The sequence below is a fragment of the Octopus sinensis genome, linkage group LG3 (assembly GCF_006345805.1).
Source record: "Octopus sinensis linkage group LG3, ASM634580v1, whole genome shotgun sequence".
In the NCBI taxonomy this organism is placed as follows: domain Eukaryota; kingdom Metazoa; phylum Mollusca; class Cephalopoda; order Octopoda; family Octopodidae; genus Octopus; species Octopus sinensis.
This window is the reverse complement of record NC_042999.1, coordinates 87,580,655-87,590,279: the sequence shown is the minus strand read 5'-3', so window position 1 is coordinate 87,590,279 and position 9,625 is coordinate 87,580,655. Positions and strand designations below refer to the sequence as shown.

Here is a 9,625-nt window from a genome sequence, read left to right as displayed (position 1 = left end):
GGTTGGTGTTTTTTCCGACTGCGCCTGTACATAGTTATCCAAGACATTATAATCGAAGGAATTAGGAGACTAGAAATTAGAGCTGGTGAAGTCGTAGAAATTCTCCGACAACTATTTTTGACACTTTCTGGAGATAGGGCAAGGAGCCGAAACCTGCTGGCACACGCATATAACATTCTAGCAGTAACCCTCTCTGACCAGGGACTGACCAAAGGCTCTAGCAGCTTTACATACCCATCTGAATTGAAGATAAGGTCGTGTTCAAACATGAGGTGTAGAATTCTGGCAGGGACAGTCAGAACACCTGCTGGCTACGGCTTCGTAATCTCCATTGCAGCTTTCAGCCTTTCACCCTTTACAGTGTTCACGAAATACTGAGCAGCAATAATAATGTTGGCATTTTGACAGCCGGAGCGAATCATCCTTACGCAGGTAACTCATTTTCCATTATTCAGATAGCTTTCAATCCTCCATGTCAGTTAACTTTTTTTCATCTACAATTATATTCTTTATGCTCTCGATCGCCGATTGTTGTTCACCTATATATGAAGCTGTTGCTGAAAAAAAGAGATATAGAAAATCCTTAAATTTTGTCCGAATACACTCTGTGTACACACACATACACTCATACATAAATACATATATATATATATTATATATATATATAATATATATATATATATATATATAGTAAATGGGTTGCCTCATTACAGTGGCAGTTGAATGTTACTACTTGTTTAACCCCAGGCAGACTCTCCGCCAGCTGGTTTTTCAATGCAACGTTCTTCTGCATCCTTTATATACAATATACCGCAAGCAAGGGAAGCGAAACCCTATTAACCTCCATCAGCTAACTGGCCTAGTTTCACGTTCTGGATGGAGGTTAGTAGGGGTTCGCTCCCCCTAATAGCGGTATATTGTATATAAAGGATGCAGAACGTAGCATCGAAAACCAGCTGTCGGAGAATCTGCCTGGGGTTAAACTAGTTGTAACATTCAACTGCCAATTTGATGTGGCAACTCATTTACTGTTTAGTATACGTTACCACTCTATCTCTTCTTGAGATTATATAGGCGCAGGAGTGGCTGTATGGTAAGTAGCTTGTTTACCAACCACATGGTTCCGGGTTCAGTCCCACTGCGTGGCACCTTGGGCAAGTGTCTTCTACTATAGCCTCGGGCCGACCAAAGCCTTGTGAGTGGATTTGGTAGACGGAAACTGAAAGAAGCCGGTCGTATATATGTATATATATATATATATATATATATGCGTGTGTGTGTTTCTGTGTCTGTGTTTGTCCCCCTAGCATTGCTTGACAACCGATGCTGGTGTGTTTATGCCCCCGTTACTTAGCGGTTCGGCAAAAGAAACCGCTAGAATACGTACTGGGCTTACAAAAGAATAAGTCCCGGGGTCGAGTTGCTCGATTAAAGGCGGTGCTCCAGCATGGTCGCAGTCAAATGATTGAAACAAAAGAGTAAAAGAGTAAAAGAATATATATATATATATATATATGTTATATACTCCTTTACTTGTTTCAGTCAGTTGACTGCGGCCATGCTGGAGCACCGCCTTTAGTCGAGCAAATTGACCCGGGACTTATTCTTTGTAAGCCCAGTGCTTATTCTATCGGTCTCTTTTGCCGAACAGCTAAGTGACGGGGACGTAAACACACCAGCATCGGTTGTCAAGCAATGCTAGGGGGACAAACACAGACGCACAAACACATACATACACATACATACATATATATATATATATATATATATATATATATATATATATATATATATATATATATATATATATACATATATACGACGGGCTTCTTTCAGTTTCCGTCAACCAAATCTACTCACAAGGCATTGGTCGGCCCGGGGCAATAGCAGACTTGTCCAAGATGCCACGGAGTGGACTGAACCCGAAACCATGTAGTTGGTTAGCAAGCTACTTACCACACAGCCACTCCTGCGCCTATATATATATAATTGTCTTGAGAAAGAATATAATTAATCAGAAATTCTCTCACCAAGTAAAAGTTTGCTCTTAAAAGTGTTCAAGAGCAACTTGAGACAAAAGATAAAAATATATAATATGATGAAACGTAAGACCAGGTAATTTAATTCATAAACGTGACTCTCATTTCACATGAATTTAAAGAACAAGTATACACATGATACATTAAAAATATATAAACATATAGACATTTGTTTTAAAATCTGCAAATAAATGAATATATTAAAAACATATATATAACAGATTTTTAAAAAGTTTTTAGATGTAGATATAAATATATAAAAGCATACATGTATATGTAAATATACTGAAGAGGTAGTGATGAAACTGAAATAAAAGATACAACGAGGAAAGAGATTAAAATTCAGGAGAGTTGAAAATTGTTAAAATAGGTTACCAATGGCGATTTCTAGAGGTTAAATGCTGGTAAAAATATGGGTATCTAGTACCAATTATTTAGCAATTCCTCCTTCAGGGTAACAGGTTTTACATTTGCAAGTTGACAGTGACAAGTACTAGATATTAGGGTTTTTTTATATAGATAAGTCATGGGAAGGAGGAGAAAGAGAATTAAATATAGTCCAATAAAATATTCATGACAATGAATAACAATTTGTTTTAAAATGTGTCTTAGTTCAATTCTAATCAGAGTCACTGAAGAGTAAAAATGTTGTGTAAATTTTATATTTGCATGAAAAAACCACGTCTGATAATTTGTTAAGTAGCTATAAATTGTGCGTTCGAAGAATGATGAGCGCTTCCCTTATATATACTTTACACTTACCTAACTTAATGTTATATGAGGGGGCTTCGGATTCAATGGACCGTTTTAGTGTACACTTTCTGTTTTCTGATTAGAGATAGTGAATATACTTTGCAAGTAAGGTAGCCGTTTTATATTTAGCTTTATTAAAAGAATTGATATAAGTTCGATATCTACGCTACCGATATATATTTTGGGTTGTGCATCTGGTGTGAATACCTCACATATAAAATAACATTATATCGTGTACAATATCCCGTAAGTGGACAGGAATCATTTATGCGGCAATTGCATCTCTTTGGTTTTTTTTGTTTGTTTGTTTGTTTTTTGCTATTTCATTTTTAATTTAGGTAAATTTAGAGCCGGGATATTGGTTTGTTGGCCGATAGTATTATTTAAATTATGAGTATCAGTTTCAGATTGGAAGTCTTATTGGAGCTAGAAATTGCTTGTGTTTTATGGTTGGAAGTTTGACCAAGATTCTTGTATTTATCTGATGCATTAAATTTACAAGTTTGTGCACTAGTTTTTGATTTTTTAATAGAGTATATTATCGATCCAAATTAGGAGTTGTACAGAAACAAAGTTTTACACAGGATTTATTGAATATCGGATAGTATTTATGGTGTTTCGCAAAGTTTGTTTTAAAATTTTAAAGAAAAGTTTCTGTAACGATTTTATTTGAAGGGAAGTGGCGGGGCGTACCAAATGATTTCACATTTTCTCGATTTAGATACACTATTGAGCATTATTATGTTTTAATTTGGGTTGCGATACGAATTTAATGTAGATTTTCAATATGGCCGGTGTGGTCTTGTGTGTAATTTAGGTCACAAATCATTTAATTGATTTTCAATAGAGGCAGATTTAATAGGTTAAGCATTTTTTTCGGAAAATATGTTTGCTATTTTTGTTTTTAGTATAGTATTATATAATATATTTTTCCTGGAAACCACTTAGTTGTAATGCTTGATCATAATGTGGAGCATGGTTGTTAAATATTGTCTCGTTAGCAAATAAATTCGAGACACTTATAGATAGATAGATAGATAGATAGATAGATAGATAGATAGATAGATAGATAGATAGATAGATAGATAGATAGATAGATAGATAGATAGATAGATAGATAGATAGATAGATATGCAAGCATACCCGCGTTACGGTTCATGCTTATGAAAATTGATATGTAAGACCACTAATTCCAGAATATGGACAGTAGTTTCGTCCATACAGAAACTCAGATGAATTTTAAGATTCCAAATAAATACTCATTTTCTAAGCCAAAATGCGGAGGAGCTATGTGTTATCTAAAATCAAAGTACAGAAGAGTTACAAAAACTAGGTTCACCGTTCATACTTACAGACTCTATGTAATGTGCCAAAAATCACGGTACTGCCTGTTAGTACTATAAATTATTATCTGAAAATATATATTTATATAGGCACAGGAGTGGCTGTATCTTAAGTAGCTTGTTTACCAAACACAGGGTTTCGGGTTCAGTCTCCCTGCATAGTACCTTGGTCAAGTGCCTTCTTCTATAGCCTCGGGCCGACCAAAGCCTTGTGAGTGGATTTGGTAGACGGAAACTGAAAGAAGTCTGTTGTATATATATATATGTATATGTATATATTTGTGTGTCTGTGTCTGCCCCCCCCCAACATCGCTTGACAATTGATGTTGGTGTGTTTACGTCCTCGTAACTTAGCGGTTCGGTAAAAGAGGCCGATAGATTGAGTAGTAGGCTTACAAAGAATAAGTTGTGGAATCGATTTGCTCTACTCAAGTCAGTGCTCCAGCATGGCCGCAGCCAAATGGCTGAAACAAATAAAATAATAAAAGAATATGTATATATGTATGTGTAAGTATATACATATATATATATATATATATATATATTTTATATATAGAGGGCATTATACATACATGCCAGAGGGCATTATACATACATGCCACACGCTAAGAGGGACAATTAGTCATTTCTACCAAAAATATTACTAATCCCACCGAATGCAATTTTTCAAAGTAAGACATTTAAAAAATATAGACCTGTATCACAGTGATTTCATACTTACGTATTCATCAGCAGGCCTGAATGTATCATAAATAAACGACCCTGCCCCGCTTAAGCCGATCAGCTAACTGATCAACATCAACGAAGCACATGGGTGAGTTTACATATATTACATCCTGTAAATGGCATACTTTTACGAATTGCATTTCGGGAAAGCGTGTGGCATGTATGTATAATGCCCTCTGGCATGTATGTATAATGCCCTCTATATATAAATTAATATGTTCAATAAGAAATAATTATTTTCGAAATTTATTCTCTTATGAGGTTTTCACGCTATCTACCTGACAATTTCTTGTTAAGTTTTCCTTATTAAGTAGTTGTCCTTAATTGCTATATATATATATATAAGGAGCAAAATAGTTCTATAATCTCTAAGCAAGATATATGTATCAATTATACGCCAACGTTTTTTTTCCCCCACTATAACACGGTTATCCTATATATTGCGAGTAAGGGAGCTAATCACTCCCCTCCAGCTTGGCAAGACTAGTAGATATGGTTTCTGGGACTTTAGTCTTCATCGGGTAAAGATATATAACGCAACCCTGAAGGGTTTATGAAGCTGGGAGAATGTGCAATAGAGTTAAATATCAAATAAGGTGAAAAGCAATGACGAAAAAATTGTGTTGACCATATATTACATGCACTCACACGCACACACACACGTGTCACAGAGTACCATGTGTGTGTGTATACATGCATGCATACATACATACATACATACATACATACATACATACATACATACATACATACATACATACATACATACATACATACATACATACATACATACATACATACATACATACCTGCATGCATGCATGTATGCATACGTACGTAAATATAATACTCTCTGAAGTCTTGAGTGATCGGTGTTTATTTTCACAAGAAAATGTTTGACAGTGATACTATACACACACTCAGCGATATATCTAGATATCTAGACAGACAGACAGACTGACGGGTAGATAGATAGATAGATAGATAGATAGATAGATAGATAGATAGATAGATAGATAGATAGATAGATAGATAGATAGATAGATAGATAGATAGATAGATAGATAGATAACTTCTGCAGTAACAGGGACTCAATCGGAAACAAGCATATAAATACTCGTATGGGAAAACATATGTTCTAAGACTCTTTCGGATAAATTTACAAATACAAACACTTGCTCCAAACCAACTTAAGTAGATGCATGCGTAGAAACAAACACAAAGAGCTCATGGTAAATGCTGGGTATCTGAAAGAATTAAATGTGAAATAAAGAAGATAAAGTTTGCTATAATAATATTTGGCACTGACCTGATTCAGAACAGGGCTTAAGACTGATGGGAAGTCTTTGAGGAAAACGAGACATATCTCCAGAAATATAATTCCAAATTAACGATTTTCTCCGTCCTAGTCTCCGTCTTTTAAAATAAGTGTATTTAAAATTATCGTTGTTTGGGAATCGTAGTTGTCCTTTTAAAGGGCAACATTCATGCCATAGCAATAGAAATTTAACTTGGCTTATTGCCATCTTACTACAATGCTGAACTCCTCAAACGCATTTCCAGTATCTTTTATCCTTTACCTTGTACTTGTTTCAATCATTAGACTGCGGCCATGCTACGGTACCACCTTGGAGAATTTTTAGTCGAATGAATTGACCCCAGTACTTTTTTTTTCGTTTTTTTTTTAAAACATGAGACTTATTCTATTGGCTTTTTTTGCCGAACAGTTAAATTACGGGGACGTAAACTCACCAGCACTAGCTATCAAGCAGCGGTGGGGGACAAACACACACACACACAATATATATATATATATATATATATATATATATATATATATATATATATATATATATATATATATGTCAGACTTCTTTCAAGTTCCGTCTAGCAAATCCACTCATCCATTCACAAGACTTTGGTAGGCCTAAGGCTATAGAAGAAGACACTTGCCCAAGGTGCTACGCAGTAGGACTGAACCTGGAACCCTGTGGTTGGGAAGCAAGCTTCTTACTATATACCCACGCTTGAGTTCATAATTTTTAGGTAATAAACCTAACAGTAAATAGAAGCCGTAAAACGATCGCCTTATGTCATTGATCTAAAAATGTATTCAAATATAGTGGATCTCTAATAAATTTCCATAAAAATAAATGGATTGTAGTTTGGCTTGTATCTTTATCTTTTACACTTTGTTTGTTTCAGTCACTGGATTGCAACTATGGTGAACTTACCACCTTGAAAGTTTTTAGTGGAACAAATTGACCACAGAGTTCATTTTAATTTAAGCCTGGTATTTAGTGTCAGTTCTTTTGCCGAATCCTTAAGTTACGGAGATGTAAACAAACCAACAACGGTTGTTAATTTCTATGTAGGTGTGGCTTTGTAGTAAGATGTTTGCTTCCCAACCACATAGTTCCGAATTCAATCCCACTATGTGTCATCTTGGGCAAGTGTCTTCAACTATGGCCGGGAGCCAACCACACCAATGTGAATAGATTTGGTTGACAGAAACGGAAAGAAGCCCATCGTATACAGATAAGTAGATAGATAGATAGATGTGTATGTGTGCGTACGTGCATGCGTGTGTGTGTGGACGTGCGTGTGTGTGTGCGTGTGCGCGCGTGCGTGTGTATGTGTGTGTGTGTGCGTGCATGTACGTGTTTGCATGTATGTATGCGTCTGTCTTTATATATGTGTTTGTCCCCCACCACCGCTTGACAACTGGTGTTAGCTTTTTTATGTTCCCGTAACTTAGCGGTTCACCATAAGAGACTAATAGAATAAGTACCATGCTTGAAAAACACTTCAATCGAGTGTCTTCTTTAGTCCCCGGCTGACAGATGGAATGTGAGTGAATTTGGGAGACAGAAACAGCGCGGAAGCCCGTCTGTGTCTATATGCGTGTGCGTACTTGACTGCATGTGTATATTTGTGTGTACGTGTCTTGATATTTGTGTTTCATCCTCTAGAAACTGGTGTTTCGTTACATCTGTGTATCTTGGTGGATAGACAAAAACATGCATAAACTATATATATAAGATTTTTAGAAATAAGTACAGCGGGTAAATTTAATTGGTCAAACCATTGGATAATTCAAGGAAGTGCTATAGTATGGTCGCAGTCCAAAAACCGGAAGAAGTAAAAGAAATAAAAATGTAAGACTCTTGCTTGTTCGTATTTAATATGCAGAATGTTTCTTGAGAATTTTTCTTTCGCGAATTTTTCCTTCAGTGTCTGTTTCAGACAATATTCAGAAGTAATGATTTATCGTCATATTAGTTGAGAACTATTATGATATATTATGATAATCATATTTTTATACAATATAATAATCATGGATTATCTTAAGAAGTAATGAGTCTCCATAACCTACCCGGTTAGTAATTGATAGCATACGGAGTTCATTAATATGATACGACATCCGTCCTTTACGCGATGAACAGCTTGCGATTGAATCAACTGTGCATTTCAGTCGTTAAATTAAAATATGACTGAGAATCTCACATTAATCCTCAGGGAGAGTCAGCATTATACAGTGCATGACTTTGAGAAAAGCACTTTCCAAAGAGGCCATGCTGCGGGAGTGAAGCAAGAGCTTCAGGATTGCGAAGAAAACGTCTTAACCATTCAGCCATGCTTGTTTCCGCTGATGTAAGCAGTGGAAACTATAACTGGCGTGTGATTCGTTATCTTGTGGAGTTCAAAAGCTCCTCAGGCAAATGGAAGACAACGAGGAAATTACAAACATATATATATATATCTTAACTTGACAGTATGTTAATGCTCGATTACAAGTCATTGTAATTAATGAAGAGTATACAATTACGTAATACAACTACCTCAGTGATAATTGTTTGTAATAACATTCGTGTATTTTTGGAAGGGGCTTATTGAAAGAAGAGAACGCAGCGCTCATGACCATTGGAGGCCGCTGAAACTGATGATCATAAATAAATTATCACTCACGTAGCGTTGCAGTAGAAAGTAAAGCATCGAGGATGCGTGGATTGGTTTTCATTAACCAGATGGTTGTTCTAAACTGAGTGGTGGATAGGGCGTACCACTCACAAAGAAGTATCCTGCGATTGGTTTCCGGAATCTTGGAGCCGGTCAAATTTCACTCGCATGGCTTGGATCGACCCGAAGCTGCGTAATCGGATCAAACAGGAAACCGTGTGATTGTGAATCGAACTTGTTAATAACGCAGCAATGCCTTTGTGATGTTGTCTGAGATAATTTTCGTTACGTAAGTTTTGGAAAACAAACACTAACCAAAACATAAGCTTACCTTTTCTTAACACACTACACAAGCAATACTGTTGGCGTTTAGGAAAAAAATGAAAGGTAGTTATCCTATTCGTGAGAGTTATTTTCCTTTTCTGCTTTGTCTGATTAATTCCTTACTACTAACATTTCCTTTTTCTCTGCTTTGCAATTTCTTTGATATAGCACAGTAGTTACTCTTCTAAATTTGCTATTCACTAAGTAGCTGATTATGACCACATGCATTTTGATTTCCTTACATTTTCTTGTTGTTTGTATTGATTTTTATTGATTCATTATATATACTTTTCTTTACATAAATTCTATTTCTATTTCAAGCATGTTATGTTCATAGTAGTATGAAACTTTTCTCTTGTAAGTCAATAATTTAGTTACATTTATGTAAAAATAAACCACCGTTGTTTTCTATGATTACACATATACTAATATTTTCTGAGTCATACATAGAATAATAAATATACTAATGGTTTCCTAACT

General features: G+C 35.6%; 1 long non-coding RNA gene across 1 annotated transcript in view; it reads right to left on the bottom strand.

Moving 5' to 3' along the window:
• LOC118762504 overlaps nucleotides 1-9,625 on the bottom strand; it is a 60,447-nt gene that overhangs the window by 121 nt on the left and 50,701 nt on the right. Inside the window, exon 3 of the long non-coding RNA XR_004998260.1 lies at nucleotides 1-557. This exon is cut by the window's left edge and continues 121 nt beyond it. This is a non-coding gene — a long non-coding RNA (uncharacterized LOC118762504). The remainder of the gene's footprint in view (nucleotides 558-9,625) is intronic.